Source organism: Aquarana catesbeiana, linkage group LG11 (assembly GCF_042186555.1).
Source record: "Aquarana catesbeiana isolate 2022-GZ linkage group LG11, ASM4218655v1, whole genome shotgun sequence".
In the NCBI taxonomy this organism is placed as follows: domain Eukaryota; kingdom Metazoa; phylum Chordata; class Amphibia; order Anura; family Ranidae; genus Aquarana; species Aquarana catesbeiana.
Genome location: NC_133334.1, coordinates 143,245,339 through 143,263,022, shown reverse-complemented (window position 1 = coordinate 143,263,022; position 17,684 = coordinate 143,245,339).

Here is a 17,684-nt window from a genome sequence, read left to right as displayed (position 1 = left end):
ACCCCCTTCCCCCCCCCCCCTCCTTTTTCCCTTTTCTCCCCCCCCCCCCCCCTTTACATATTCCTTCCTTTTTCCTTTCTCCTCCCCAGTCGTTTATCTACTTATATATTGGTGCGATTTCATTATCTCACGAATATTGTTTGGTAAGAAAAAATAGGGGCAGTTTTGTCTCCATTACGCATCATCAAACCTCTCTCAGACTAGTACAATTGCACATATTAACAGCAACACCACACCTAGCATATTATTGTTATGGATTTCATTACCGATATAGAGTCGCACAAATATAGTGTCTTAGATTCGTTATATAATCTATTACCACTGTCTATGTTTAGCCCAGATGTTGCCCTAGACAAAAAGACACGCTATAACTTATGCGGAAAATTCAAAAAACTTGAACGTCTCATTCATTCTACCAATTCCCAATGGTGGGATAAATATTTCCTCAATCAATATTTGAAAAACAGAATTTCCCCACGAGGCCTCCGCATCCTCAAGAATTGTTCATTTTTAGAACCAGAGGATGCCCGTGAATGGGGCAGCCTGGCAGAATTCTGTACTACTAAATGGATGAACATATTAGTTAATCATAGAGAAAAAAAGTTTGAAAATCTCAAAAAAACCCTTGAAAATTTAACTACTGAGATTATTAACATAGGACACAAAGTTCCCTCACCTTGGCTAGATATCCTTAAGAATAATACCAAAAAACAAGAAAATGATCTTATTTCCAGTAAAATAGGAAAATTTAGGCGTGACATTAAAGACTATTCAAACAAAAAAGTATTCACATGGATGAAAAAATCAACACACATCCCATCATTAATGGAATTAGATCCATTTACCCAGCCCATTGTCCCATTACCTCCATCCCGTCTCCTATCATCATCACGAGCTTTAGCGGAAAAATCAAAAACTAGTAGAAACATAGAACGTCCCTCTCACACAGCTTGTAAGATACAACCACAAGACAACTCTCATCCCCCCATCAAGTCACCCAAAGCTCAATTGTTGAATAAACTAAACCTATTCTATAACCGTTCACAATCTGATCCCACCAAAAACACGTCAAATGTCATCCCTAGAGTTGCTTCTACAATATCTAATCCATCGCAGATTATAGAAATGGATGCTTCTATCCCATTAGATAAATCCAGTCATAAAAAAACCCTAAACACTACTGATACTGTTATCATACCCAGTGCAGATAGTACTAAACCCTTTTCCAGAACCCTACCCTCCACCCGATCAGCATCAGACACCTCTTCTATCCATTCCCAATCTGCTTCACAAATCACAAACAATATACCCATTACCTTTGGCTCCCTCAGCACTACAGATAATTCACCTTTTTTATCCATAAACCCCTCTCCAGCCATACAATTAAAAAGAAAATTCACCGGAGAGGCTGCAGAGGGGGCAGAAACAGAAACAGAAATAGAAGCACAAGCATCCAACAACCGGAAACGGTCAAAATCTTCAATCTGTCCCAACATATCCTATCCCCAGCCGAAGTCTCCTTGCTAAACCGTGGCCTAAATTTCTCTCCATCCAATAGACCAGACCCGTTTATCCTGTTTAAAGATCTGAATAGATACATCAGAAATCTAACATTGCAGAGATTTTTCCAAATCAAAAATGCAAAAGAAAACAAAACCAAAAATAATACCAATAGTCCTTGCCTGACAAATACTATAGATCCTTTATTAGAAACCCAAGAATTCAATTTTGATACAGAAATGATCGAGATGCTTGAGCATCTCTATCACGACGACTCACTTACAGGATTAGACCTTTTTACTCAACATCTTCACACCTCTCCACCAGTACAACATTCTGGATTAAAACCCAAATCAATCTTCTACCCATATCAATCAAAAGGCCCACACCTCACCACATTCTATAATATGGTATTCTCAGACCTAAAAAAGATGTGTGGTCAAGGTGAAACAAGTTCCACCACCCTTGGTAGTCTCACCACAAAAGAAAAACTGGCCCTAAAAGCATTAACAGATAACACCAATCTAATCATAAAAACTGCTGACAAAGGTGGTGGAATCGTAATCCAAAACAGATCAGATTACATAAAAGAAGCAGAACGTTTACTTGCAGATAGCTCTACCTACCAAAAGTTACGGTCTGATCCACTACCAGAATTCCAAAATGATATAAATCTTCTCATCAATGGAGCCATTCTATCAGACATTATTGATAAGAATGAGGCATCCTTCCTACGGAAGGATTATTACCGCACCCCATACTTTTATCACATACCCAAGGTTCATAAAGATCCGACCAATCCCCCAGGAAGGCCCATAATCGCTGCCATGGACAGCATCACGTCTGGCCTATCCAAATATATTGATCACCATCTACAGCCCCTAGCTCAGGGACTGCAGTCATACATCCGAGATGGTACCCACCTATTAGACCTATTGAAACCATACAGATGGGAGGATCAATATATTTGGTTATCACTAGACGTGAATTCATTGTACACGTCTATTCCTCACTCCTTTGGAATATTAGCCCTCAATCATTTTCTATCCCAAGACCCATATATGAGCAACAAACAGGCAACATTTATCTTAGATTGTGCTAAATATTGTTTAACCCACAATTATTTTTCCTTCAACGAACAGTATTATCTACAAATCCAGGGGACAGCCATGGGGGCCAACTTTGCGCCCTCATATGCTAATTTAGCAATGGGACTATGGGAACACGGATATATCTGGCAAAACAATCCGTTCCTCAGGCATCTTATTTTTTACGGTCGTTACATAGACGACATTATTATTATTTGGGATGGTCCAGCTGATGTCGTTAACCAGTTTGTGGCCCACTGCAATAATAATCCACATGGTCTGAGTTTCACTCATGTCATGGACAAAGAGAGATTAGCTTTTCTTGACCTTGACCTTTTTCACGTTGGCAATGAAATACACGCAAGGAACTTCTTCAAACCCACGGCAGGAAATTCCTTGCTGCACTACAAAAGTTGCCATTATGAAAAATGGAAAAATAATATCCCCAAAGGGCAATTTTGCCGATTACGGAGAAACTGTACACAAATCTCTGACTATATAGACCAAAGCCATCTACTAAGAAAAAAACTTAAAGACAAAGGGTATCCAGAGTCATTGGTTGACCAAGCGCAAAAACAATATTTGCAACCCACACTTGCTACCAAACATCAAGACGATAACACATCAAATCCATCAGGACGTTTTATTACTAGGTTTCACACAAAATTCTCCAAAATGGAAGCAATATTCAGAAAACATTGGCCCATCCTCCTTGAAGACCCATATCTTAAACCAGTTTTACCTAATTACCCCAAAATCACTTACAAAAAAGCCCCCAATATAAAAAACCAAATAGCACCTAGCAAACTAAAGACCATCAAAAAAACCGCACCATCACAGGCCCAAATGATTCCTCTTAAAGGCATGTTTCAATGTAGAAAAACCATGTGCAAAACGTGTATGTTTGTAAAACATGGTAAAAAACAATTCACTACTAAAGGGAAAACCTATTTACTTGACAATTTTTATAATTGTGGTTCGGAGTTTGTAGTTTATGGCCTAAGTTGCCCATGCAATCTTATCTATGTGGGGCGCACGATACGCCCACTTAGGCAAAGATTCGGGGAACATAGAAGAAAGATAGAAGGCGGAAGGGACAAACATAGTGTCCCCCGCCACTTCTGTGAACACCACGCTAATTCCACTGAAGGTCTTGAAGTATGGGTTATTGAACAAATGCCAAAAAATTTACCCATAGCTGAAAGATTTCACAGATTATGTGAAAGAGAAACTTTCTGGATTTATTCTTTGGACGTTCTAAATCCCGGTGGAATCAACGAAGAAATAGAGATATCCACCATTCTTTAATAACACTGACCTAGAGTGAATATGAATACATATATATCAAGTAAGAATCCTGCCACAACCCTGCCATATATCTAATAGGCCCTCCCATTAGCAGTTGAGGCTCATCTTAATATAAAGTACCACTTTTTTTATATATATCTTTTATATATAGTTTTTTTATATATATTTAGCACATATATATATATATATGCTCTAATTTTAATTTATTTTAAATTAATGTTAACTAATTTCTTTTATTAATTAATTTTTATTATCAACTCATATTAGTATTATTTTATCAGATAGTGCCATTGTGCATTTTATCAGATAGTGCCATTGTGCACATTTATGGCCATTGTGCATAAATGTGCCCATAACCTCATTACTATCTATTTGCATATATTGCACATATACATGGGTATTTAGTCCATTTAGGTAATTACATAATATTCAGCCCAACGCGACTACAGTTATTTTTTATTTATTTTTTATATAGTGTATGTATTAATAATGGCCATAAGTAGTGATAACATGCATAACAATATTATCTTACACATATTAATATCTCATACCTACAATAAGTAGGCACACAATACCTAAATTGCAATGCTAACATACAGTTCTTTCCGTTTGGCCCTTTTTGTAACATTACCTGTATTCCCTATGCCATTACCATTATATCCACTAGGTGGCGGTGCCACTAGAGCACTTAAATAGGCTGCAGTTTCTTGTATTCCCTAGCTTGAGAAAGGAGCGCGCCCGAGTGCGCATGCTCTGAAACGCGTCGCCTTACGGCAGTACAGCACATACTCTGGATGTGCGTTCCAGCGTCCCAGCCTCCCAATTGACTACTCGGCGGTGCCCAAGCCTCGTTGTGGATCTTTACTGATACCGGAAGCTTCTACCACACGGACCAGCCGTCAGCAATAGAGGAATAAGACTGTGGACATAGGAGGACGCAATCCTGTTTGGCTATACTGAACTCCCCATGCCGGACTATCTAAGTTTTTAATGTGAGTGTTTTTAATGCATATATTCCATTAAATATACAGTTTTACTAAGAGGCGCCTTCCCTGTTGTTTTTTCTTTGCTTCACTGATAGTGACAGCTCTTTGGATCTCATATTGAGAGTTGACAGCAACAGATTCCAAATGCAAATAGCACACTTGAAATGAACTCTGGTTTAGAGGAAAAAGTTAAATTCATATTGTTTTTAGGATGGAGGGAGACACACAGTATATGAGAAGTCTAATGAATGTACGGGAAATGTATCAAAATAAAATTTATTGGGAGATGAAAGGGAGGGAGGGCAGTAGGAAAGAGAGTCACAAGAGTTGGTGATGAGGAGAGTGGGGGTGTGTTTGTGCCGTTCACAAAAAAGCCCTAAGGGATTACCTAGATAGGTGTAAGGAGGGAGGGGGGAGGGAGAATAGGGGTGGGGGGTAGTAAGACATCACAATGGGTACATATTGAGGTTATGGAGGGATATGAAGGAAGATATAATTTTTATAATTAAGTTAACAAGAGGAAATAAATGGGAAAGCACTAAAGTATTGGTAAAAATGCACAGGAGAATATAATTCTTAAAATAGCAGGAGGAAAGCACAGAAATAAATACAAATACAATATTAATGATACATTATGCACATAAAGCACTTTCAAGAGGAAAATTGATGAGTAAGTTTGTACATAAAGCACATGCAGGGGTAATGACACAAACTGGCATACAAAATGGAATACAGGTACACTGGGTTATGTTAAGGCATAAGGGGTGGCTTATGGATAAGAGAAATTTGTTTTTGTTTTTGTACGCACAGGGTTTTTCCTTTTGTCTTTTGTCTTCGGCTTTTTTGTTTTTTCCTTTTTTTTTTTTTTTTGTTTGACTCATAATGCTATCTAGAATATTAAAAATTGTCTCTTGGAATGTCCGTGGGATAGGTAACCCAGCAAAGAGAGCCACAATCTTTGATGCTTTAGAGACACACGAGATAGGACTGGTCTGCCTGCAGGAGACACATTTAACCAAAGAAACTAAGCTGAAGGTTGGAAATACAAGGTTTCAATTTCAATATCATTCAGTGTACTCCTCTTATTTAAGAGGAGTAATGCCCCGTACACACGGTCGGATTTTCCGATGGAAAATGTCCGATCGGAGCGTGTTGTCGGAAATTCCGACCGCGTGTGGGCTCCATTGGACATTTTCCATCGGATTTTCCGACACACAAAGTTTGAGAGCAGGCTATAAAATTTTCCGACAACAAAATCCGATCGCGTCAATTCCGATTGTGTGTGGCCTGTTCCGACGCACAAAGTGCCACGCATGCTCAAAAGAAATTCCGACACAGAACAGCTCGGTCTGGTAAAATTAGCGTTCGCAATGGATACAGCACTTTCGTCACGCTTCAATGTTAAAAATGGTTTAATACAGCGCACTTTCTTCTTCTTTATAATGTGAGAAGAATTAAGTAGTTTTGCTGCTCATATTCACACACACTTCTCACAAACTTCTTTCTTTATTTTTTATTTGGATTACCTGAATATATTTTTATTTGTCACATCTGACATAAATCATTTTTTTTTTTTTTTTTTTTTTTTTTTAAAAGCCATTTTTATTTTAGATTTTATGTTTGTATTTTTTCAAAGGCTGATCTTTGTTTAATGTTATTTTTAGTTTTACTCCAGAATATTTTTGTGTGTGTTTTGTGTGTCAAGTTACCACAACACCATTGATATATTTTATTATTGAAGCTCAAGGAGATTGTTTGGTGTTGGTGACCCTTGTTAATTTCACATTGTATATCTGAAATGTACCTGAATCCTCACAAACAAACTGTCCTTTTTGAAGTAAAACACACATAGGCAAGTATAATTCAAACCAAACATCCTTTATTAAGGGCTCAGAACCAAACAAAGAGGGAGGCAACGCTGGATAAACAGCAGAAATTAGCGAAGCTTTTGACCCCCAGGGTAGACACCAATTCTTGAACATCAAAATTGGTGGCCTGAGGAGTCCATATGTAAGGGAGTGCAGTCTGGTCCAGAAGTCCCAGAGATCCCGAAAGCAGCAGATGACATCTGTGTCCCCAGGCTGTGGTACCACAAGAGGCTGCATCTTTTGCCAGACCAGACTGGATCCAGGGTCATCACTCTCTGGTCTTCCTTCCACTCTTCCTTCCACGCTGTGGCTCTGCTGTTGGAGATGTGGCAGGAGGAGGAGTAGGACCTGGAGGAGGAGGAGGACTAGTAGGACCTGGAGGAGAAGGAGGAGGAGGACCTGGAGGAGGAGGACCATGTGTGAGGTCACAAAGGTGTGTATCAGATGTTATTTGGGCCCTCAACCCCTTATTGAGAGCCTCCAACATTAAGGACTCACACATGAGTTGTTGTCCCTCCTGCATTTTACAGGCAATGATGGCAGCGAAGTCTTCCTCCACGGTGTGTGGTGCTCCCAGGGCCTCTGTAGCCTTCCAAAAGAGGCCTATGGCAGCCTCCTCTAGGGCACTCCTCATCCTGCCACTTTCTCTTTCCAGGTGTAGGGGAGGGACCTGGGTATCAGGCAGCCTGCTTGGCCCGGCCACCTCCTGGCTGAGACTTCCCTGTGTATGAAAAAGGGACATGGTTTTAGTTTTTGCATCATCAATCACAATCATAAATTAGTACTCCAAACTAACATCTAGTTAACATCATTGATTGGACAAGCAGAAATATTTAGAGGAATGCTATACCTGGCTCAATCTGGGCTCCTCCACATGTTGCTGTCTGGAAGGCCCAGGTTGGGTGTCAGAAGCCTCAGCTGGGGGGGAAGGAAGCGTGGAAGGAAGACTGCAGAGTGATGACCCGGGTTCAGTCTGGCCTGCCAGAAAATGCAGCCTGTCATAGTACCACATCCTGGGGACATAGATGTCATCTGCTGCTCCAGATCTCTGCGAATCCTGGACTTTCTGGCGCTCCCTTACATATGTGCTCCTCAGGCCAGGTCTGCCGTGGGGATCACCTGCTTCACAATTTCCAACAATTGATCCAGCGCTGCCTTCCTCTTTGTTTGGTTCCTGTAATGTGGGTGGTTGATCTCCCACAGACAAGGCAGCTCCCTGAACATGTCAATGAATATTGCCATGAAGTCAGTATCTTGAAAGATATCCATTTTCACTGCAAGACACAACACAAGACAAACCCTAATGTCAGGCCAAACTCTCCTAATCTTGTTACAATATAGGCCTCAATGTAGAAGCAGTATAGGCACAAGTATGTCTCTTACCTTCGTTCTTACGATCGGCGCCTCCAATGCTCCTTCCTCCGCTCACAGATCGTACGTAATACGCACGTGTGGTACGCTTTATACACACTGCGCATGCGTGTAACTCTGCCCGGCCCTGACGTTCTTTCTAGTCTATTCCCCGCCCAGTGGGGGAAGAGCACATGGCGGATAGACAGCAGGTGCGTGCTAATTACAGGAACGAGGAGGAGAAAAGCCCGGATCCGGAGACGTCCCGATCCAGAAGGAGATTTAAGGCCTCAAATATGTCCTTTGGGGAAATGTTGGAGATGGTCGACATCCTGAAGAAGGCCGACTATGATGGAAAGTATGGACCTTACCCCAACCCCAATGTCTGAAAGGCCAAGATCATGACGAAAGTAGTCAAGAGTCTGCACCGGCATTTCGGGGTAAGACGATCGAAAGATCAGCTCAGGAAGCGGTGGTCGGACCTCATATTATGAGAACATGAGCAGTACAGAAAGATCCGGAGAGTGCTGCAAAAAAGTAAGTAGTTGTGCTGTGTTCTTATTCTTTATGTTTATTACGTTTGTGCTGCTCCATGTGCTTTTCTTAAAAGTGTGCATTTTAAAATGTCAACTTTCATGTTCATGGGCACATTATTCGTTCGTATCAAACATTTTTCTTTCGGACTATAAAACACCATTGTTTTGGCCATATACATTTGGCCACATTTTTTACGCCCTACTTGTATGAAACTAATTTGGTGGTGTAGATGGCTTTGTTACTAGAATGAAATGTAAACTAGATTCTGTGTAAGGAGAGGACACTCAGCAGCTGTTTTCACATCTGGACACTGGAGCACTAGTGTGGGACACCATAACACCATTTTTATTAGGGGGGCCACACAGGTGCTCCAGTGTATACTATAGGGGGGTCTCCATCTGTGAAGCTTGTACAAAACAGGTAAAGTATTGCAGCTTGACAAAGGACACTGAAAATGCTACATCTTGGAACTCGGCTAAAATTGACAATTGTACCCCACTTCCAAGCAATGTTTCCTATTTATAGTTCTGCCATCAAATATCTGTGTGCTAAGTATACCATTTTTGTTTTACATAGGGGAGAAAAGACTCCGAGGACACCCCTCATCCGAGGAGACCACAGACCCCCCACCTCTGGAAGAAGGGGAAATACCCCCAACCCAAGAAGAGCAGGAGGAGGAAGACGTGGTGGAAATTGTCACCACAACAGGTGATTGTCTGCGATCACAGGCTCGGGTAAGAGATGGATGCCGGCATATTTTTGATACCTGTTTTTGTTTGGTTTCTCTCTTTTTCGGTGATCGTGATGTTGTGGATCCAGATCCTTTCACATCAGAAAGTGCCCAGATCCTGATCAGGGAGATTGTGTAATTTACAATTGGAAAACCTCAAGAAAAACATCAATGATGTTATCCAAAAAAATAAGAACATCATTGATGCTTTGGGGCGAGTTTAAAACCCCTCAAAATCACTTTCTTCTTTTGTGTTCTACAAATTTTAAAATGTTTTAGCGATTTTTCTAAAAGCTAAATTTGGAGGATGCACACAGTGTGCCAACATGTGCTATCTGCCATCACGGGAGATCAATGGACTCGTTTTGGGGGTGCAACCCCTTCCTCAATAATAAAGTGAGCTGAGAGGAAGGGATTTCTCCCCCAAAACACGTCCCTTGATCCGCCGTGATGGCAGGTCACACATGTTGACATTCGTAAATTGGTGTGCATCTTCCAAATTTGGCTTTTCCTGGGGTGACTTCACCCCATCTGAACGCAATATCAAACACAGTTCCTAAATACTCATGTCTGATATTGCCTTCAAGTTCTACCAAATGTGAACTTTGTAAGTTCCATGATTTGTGTCTTTCTTGTTGGTTTTACACATGCCTGTTTTATCTTAAATGGACATTTCTATTTGTGATAATGCAACCCCAAAAATTGTTATACAACAAACATGTTGGTTTGTTTTAAAAACCTTTTCTAAATGCACATGTGATTGTGCAGGTATTAAAATGATTGTTAATGAAGAATGTGTGGATAGTTGGCAGAATGTTTGTGTAAAAAGTTATGTAGAACATAGCACGCCAGAATTAGATGATTAAGTTTATACTCCGCCATATGGATGGGTGTCAGAAATAGGCAGAACCGGCTGGCCATGATTCCAAATGTGTTCTCCATCACTCTTCTGGCTCTGGCCAGCCGGTAATTAAAAACCCTCTGTTCTAGGGTGAGGGTCCTCATCGGGAATGGCCGCATAAGATGGTCCCCCAGCGCAAAGGCTTCATTCGCAACGAAGACGAATGGGAGTCCTTCCACATTGTCTTCTGGAGGTGGCAAGTCCAAGCTGCCATTCTGGAGATGCCTGTAAAACTCCGTCTGGGCAATGACTCCACCATCGTACATCCGGCCATTCTTCCCCACGTCCACATACAGGAACTCATAAGTAGCCGACACCACCGTCAACATCACAATACTATTGAACCCCTTGTAGTTGTAATAGTACGACCCCGAGTTGGGTGGTGGGACGATGTGGACGTGTTTCCCATCAATTGCCCCTCCGCAGTTAGGAAAGTCCCACCGCTGGGCAAAGTGGAAGGCCACAGTCTGCCATTCCTGTGGCGTGGAAGGAAACTCTTGAGGAAAAAAAAACATTATTATTATTGCACATAACCATGGAAAGCAGATTAAAGACACAAAACATTCTTGGCCAACATCCAGATCACATTTATTAAGGGGAATTTTACAAAACCAAAGTATAAGGTACATCTATCATATTCCCCCTCTCACTCCCTCTCATGGGCCATTTCTAACATTATGGGGGGGGGTGATCTTGGACAGGTAACCCTCTTCACTTCATATTACTTGGAATAGCCCCTCCTAAGTTACACTATTGGCAGCCCACTGGACAGGTAAGAAGTGTCATAATACAAAAATATAAATACACATTGTACACATTAGAGCACATTTTGACATTCTGCTATTACCTATCAAGATAATAATAGGATACAAAAACTTGAAACAGTAACATTTGAAAGTATACAGGCAGGCCCTTGCACTACATGCTTTGGGGAATTCATCCATACATCTGACCACAAAAGAGATGGGTATAGTGTGTATGGGTTTGGCAAAGTCAGCAGATAGATGATTGGGGATAGATAGATAATTGGTATCAGCTGACTTAGCAGTTGGGGGGAGGGAGGGTTAATAAAAATTATTTGGGGACACTACAAAAAAAAGCCTCTGGCACTCTGCCTGAATTTAAAGCACAAATCACATTTATAAACATTTTAGGGGGTGTTTGGGGTAAAGCACTACTATGGAGCTGATAAAATACATTGTTAAGTGACTACATGAGGTGAATATAAGGCCAGAAGAACATGCTGGGAAGGTTAGTGAAGGCAAATAGGTATGAAGGACAAAAAAAAAAAAGATTACCTAAAAATCCAGCATGCATGAGAACAAAGGGGACATTCACAGCATATTACAATCATGGTAATTAGGGAATGAGGAAAGAAAAACAATATATTATCAAACATTAAATACAATAAAATGTTATATTAAAGGATAAAAATCTTACCTTCATATACTCCTTCTGCAGGACCTGAATAATGGCAGAACAGGTCTCTGGGATATTGATCCCCAGAGCCTGGGGGGTAGATGCAGGCTTCTCCCTGTCGCCAAGTACTGCAGGGTAGCAACGAGCCTCTGCTCCAGAGTGATGGCTTGCATCATGCAGGTATCCTGCCTGCTGATATAGGGGGTCAGCGAAGCCAACAAACAGTGAAATACGGGGTCCGTCATCCTGAGAAAGTTCCTGAAATCATCAGGATTATTCTCACGGATCTCACGGAGCAAAGGCATATGAGAGAACTGGTCACGCTGAAGCAACCAATTCTTGGTCCATGAACTCCTCCCCACCCTGTTCATGGACTGGACTTGTGTCAAGGTCAGGACCCCAACACCAAGCCCCCGCACAGCACGAACTCTACGAGGAGTACGTATACGCAACATGGCTAGAAAACGGTCGGCTGCTCAGAACAAAGTAACAGAACGCACTGAAGAACAGCAAGGCCTGTGAAGAGCGACCTGAAAAACAGCAACGAGCGGGCAAGATCACACAGCAAACTCCGATACGAACTTACTGCACGCACTGAAGAGCAGATACAAACCCACAAGCACAAACTGAATCGCAGAAAACGTTCTGAAAGCCACGAGTCTGAAAAAGCATGAATCATCTTTCACCAAACTTTTACTAACACGAGATTAGCAAAAGGAGCCCAAAGGGTGCCGCGCTTGGTTCTGAACCGGTCTTTTCTAGTCTCGTTGTACGTGGTGTACGTGACTGCGTGGTTGGCGATCGGAAATTCAGACAACTTTGTGCGACCGTGTGTACGCAAAACAAGTTTGAGCCAACATCCGTCAGAAAAAATCCTAGGATTTTGTTGTCGGAATGTCCGAACAAAGTTCGACCGTGTGTACGGGGCATAACAGTGCTGATTAAGAGAGGTGTTGTGTTCACCTGCAGGCAGATCAGCGTAGACGAGTTGGGACGGTATATTTTTCTCCATTGTATTATTGAAAATAGGGAATATGTTCTTGGTAATATTTACATTCCTCCACCCTTTAAATTAGAAGTCCTGTATAGATTAATGGAATTTATGATGGATAAAACAGGGATACCTGTGATAGCATTAGGGGACTTTAATGAGGTTATAGATAAAAAACTGGATAGGTTCCCATTAGTAAAACAGGGGCAGTACAGCTCGGAGAGCAAGTTGCATCAGTTTTTACAGGAAGCAGGATTATTTGACACGTGGAGAATGAGGAACCCAAATGTTACAATATTCATGCCTTTCAAGCACTTACTCCACACTCTCCAGGATAGATCTGGTTCTAGGTAATGAGGAAGCATCCCAGGTAATAAAAGATATAGTATACTATCCCAGGGGGGGTGTCTGACCATTCACTAATGACGGTTTCGTTGAACTTAGAAAGGAAAAAAACACTCGGGGTATGGAAAATGAACCCTCTCTGGCTCGAGTTAATGGGGAATACAGAAGAGATACGATTTAAAATAAAAGAGTTTATAGAATTTAATTAGGGTACAGTGACGAGGGAAGTGATGTGGGATACACTGAAGGCATTTATCAGGGGTATATGTATACAGCAGGTGGCAAGAACTAAAAATACATCTAGGGAATGGGAGAATAAGATCAGGAAGGAATTGGTGAATACAGAAAAGGAATATGTGGAAGCCCCCTCCCCAGAGAAACAAAGAATTTGGTTAAATAAGCAAGAGTAATGCAAAGTGGTTGTGACCAGGAAATCTGAGAATAAACGATTATTCCAGAAGCAAGTCGCTTTTGGAGAGGGAGAAAACGTGGGACGGATGTTAGCTTGCTTGGTGAGAACAAATTCCTCCTCCTCTGCAGTCCCGGTGATCAGGATGGGGAGGGGAGAAATTTCCTCCCGGGTATCAGAGATCACAGACAAGTTTAGACAATATTATGAAAATTTGTATAGATCGCAGGGGACCGCGGGAGGAGAGGAATTGGATATTTTTTGGGGGAAAATAGATATACCTTCCCTTACAGAAGTGGATAAAGAAGGAATGGAAGCCCCGATAACCCTTGAAGAAATACAGATAGCTGTGACAGAGATGGCCAATCCGAAATCTCCTGGACCAGATGGTCTCCCAGTAGAAACCTATAAATATTATGGGGAAGTACTGCTCCTTAAAGTGTTGAACTGGGCGGAGGGGAAATTGCCCACATCTATGACTGATCTACGTCCTATAGACCTATTTCCCTACTTTGTTCGGATGCTAAGATACTGGCTAAAATAATGGCAGCTAGGTTAAATAAGGTAATATCCAAACTTATACATCCAGATCAAACAGGGTTTATCCCTAGTAGATCAACTTGCATGAATATTAGGATGTTTGTTGAATATTACCATGTATTAGTATGAGGGTATTCCTTAATCTACAGATACCAACAGATAACACCGGAGAAAGAGCAGTAATGTCATTAGATGTGGTTAAGGCTTTTGATAGCCCAGAATGGGAATATATTTGGCGAGTACTGGAAGAATTTGGTTTTGGCCCCTTGTTTATTAGGTGGATAAAAATATTATATAAATCACCTAGTGCCAAAATTAGAGTTAACAATGATTACTCAGATAAGATCGAATTAGAGAGGGGGGCGAGACAGGGGTGCCCACTGTCTCCGCTACTTTTTGCCCTGGCAATGGAGCCATTGGCTATTGAAATAAGATCAATTACAAACATGACTGGGTTCAGGAGAGCAATAGGGGAGGAGAGAATCGCATTATGTGCAGATGATGTTCTCCTCTTCCTAGGAGACACAGAGCAATCATTAAAGCAGGCGATGTGTATTTTCAAAGATTTTGGAAGAGTCTCTGGTTTAGTCATAAACTGGGAAAAATCAGCACTTATGCCAGTGGACCTCAGTGGGAACAAAAAATCTCCCAGAAATCCCCAATTGGAAGTAGTTGAGACAATGAAATACCTGGGAATACATATATCTAGAGACCCAAATAAATTTATAGATAACAACATAGTCCCCCTTTTGTCTAAATTTAAAAGTAAAATAGAAATCTGGAGACGACTTCCTTTATCGGTCGCAGGGAGATGCAATTCGATTAAAATGTTGTGGATGCCACAATTATTATATGTATTGCATAATTCCCCCACCTGGATACATAAGAAATGGTTTAAAAAAATTGATTCTCTATTTAGTGGTTTAATATGGAAAGGTGGCCAAGCCAGGATAAGCCTACAAACCCTACAGCTATCAACAAGGGAGGGGGGCATGGCGGTACCGCATCCACGAAGTTACTTTTTGGCAGCCCAACTGCAACATCTAAAAGGGAATAGAGAAAAAGAAGGAGGTATAAATAGGGAATAAATTATATTAGGGACTCCGCATAAATCAGTAGTGGAGGTATTGGAGGCTAATTCCTTCCTTAGTAAAACCCCCACAGTAGGACTAGCCATAAAAGTATGTAAAGCAGTTAAATCACTTAGAGGACAAGGTGGGGTGACAGAACAAACCCCCCTCTGGGAGAATAAAAACCTGCGGGAACTGGAGATGATCGGGAGGATTAAAGAATGGGAAAGGAAAGTAATAGATAGGTTGGCCCAGTTGTACGAGGGAAGAACGTTAAAAACATTCACTGCATTGAGAGAGGAATATGATATACCTAAACATACATTTTACAAGTACTTACAAATTAGACATGCTTTAAATGCCCAGTTTGAGGAACAAGGCTCGGTATGGTGGAATACCCCTTTGTATCAAAAAATCACTGGCCCTGGAAAGGGTAAGGGATTTATATCTGACATATATTTAGATTTATGTGGAGGAAGTATTGAGAGCCCTGAATCCCTTAAGAGTAGGGGAAAATGGGAGGAGGATCTAGGGGCAATATTGGACGGCCAATGGAGGAAGGTATTGGAGAGAGGACATTTAGTGTCAGTCTCGCCCGCACAGAAGGTTTCATTTTTGATGCTGGTTCACAGGACATACTATACATCGAAGAGAATGTGTGAGTTTGGATGGAGAGTAGATCCCGGGTGCCCTAGATGTCAGGGCACAGGGGACTTGCTGCATATGATTTGGAGGTGCCCTAAGTTGTTTCGATATTGGTCAGAGATCCTCGAAACAATAAACACGATATATAGGTCTAGACTGGAGATGGACCCCAGACTCTGCATCCTGGGGTTGGGGGAGGGAATAGATGGAATAGCTGGTGTAACCAAAGCAGTGCTGAGGTGTCTTTTTCAAGCAAGAAAATTAATAGCACAAAGATGGCAAGCAAAAAAACCCCCATCAGTAAGGGAATGGGTCAGCATAGTAGCATAGTCTCCAACCAGGAAACCCTGGTTGGAGAAGATGGATATCCTATGTAAAGCATTAAAAGGTTATGGAAGGTTCTATGGAAATAAATATACAAGAACAGGAGAAAGTAAGACCCAGAATAATATGTAAGGAGGGGAGGGAAGGGTTAAAAGAGGGTAGCTAATAAAATAGGGGGATAAAGAGGTTAAATACCGTGAAATGCTTTCAAATATATCCGGTATTGCTTTTAATGTGGTTATTCATGATATATCTATATATCATAATTTGTAATTGTCAAGAAATTGAATAAAGATTATTTAAAGGATGAAAAAAAATGAAATGAACTCTGGACCTTTTATCTGCTCCTTGTAAATGGGATAATGAGGGAATAACACACACCTGGCCAAGGAACAGCTGAGCAGCCAATTGTCCCATTAGTTTTGGTCCCTTAAAAAGTGGGAGGCACATATACAAACTGTTGTAATTCCTACACCGTTCACCTGATTTGGATGTATATACCCTCAAATTAAAGCTGAAAGTCTGCAGTTAAAGCTTGTTTGTTTCATTTCAAACCCATTGTGGTGGTGTATAGAGCCAAAAAGATTAGAATTGTGTCGATGTCCCAATATTTATGGACCTGACTGTATAACAAAAATGGAAACTGAAGCACCACACCATTGCTAAGAGGTCCAGATACAACTTTATTTGAAAATAATCTATGGCCTGTACTCTAGCAATACATCATGCACATTTCTATAGAAACAGGAAAATGTTCATGTGTTCACAACTGTGTGTTGAAAATGACACTGCATTTTAAGGTAGGACATTTGTCAATTTTGTCACACTGCAAGCCAATGCTAAATAGTAGGAGCTACTTGACAACTACAATCACAAGTTTTTTTTTTTCTGTGGACACGGTAAAGATTAGACTCAAAATGGGGCACAAAGTTCATTTTCCTAAACAAAAATGGCTGTTTATTCCAGTCAGGAAGCTTTAGGCCTGAGCTTCCCCTAGCCTGACCACCAGCATTCCTCAGGGCCCGCCCCCTGACCGCCCCACCAAATCTGCCCACTGGCCATCCCATCGAATTCTTCAGTACACCCACTTTTGTTTTAACACTTTTACATTGTAATATATGAAAATGAAAAGTGTATTCCAAGTCATCAGTGCTTTCAATATTTAACAGTAAGGAATTATATTTTGGTCAAAAAATATGAAGCCTGCCACCACAACACGGTTGACTATTTTGAACAGGACCCTACACTAACACTACCTTTCCAATGCCCCCCCCCCCCCAAGCTATCCTTCCCTAGCAGATATAATTAAATAAAAAAAACAAAAAATAAAGGAACAAATATATTCAACAGAGACATCCCAATCCAGCATGGGAACATCCCAATCCAGCAAAAATACATCCCCATTAGGGATGTGCCAAACATCCCCCCGTTCGGTTCACACTAGAACATGTGAACGGACCGAAACTTTGCACGAACGTTAGAACCGCATTGAAGTCTATGGGACTCGAACGTTCAAAATCAAAAGTGCTAATTTTAAAGGATAACTTTCACAGTATTGTCCTAAAAAGGGTTTGGGGACCCGGGTCCTGTCCCAGGGAACATGTATCAATGCAAAAAAGTTTTAAAAATGTCCGTTTTCGGGAGCAGTGATTTTAATGATGCCTAAAGTGAAG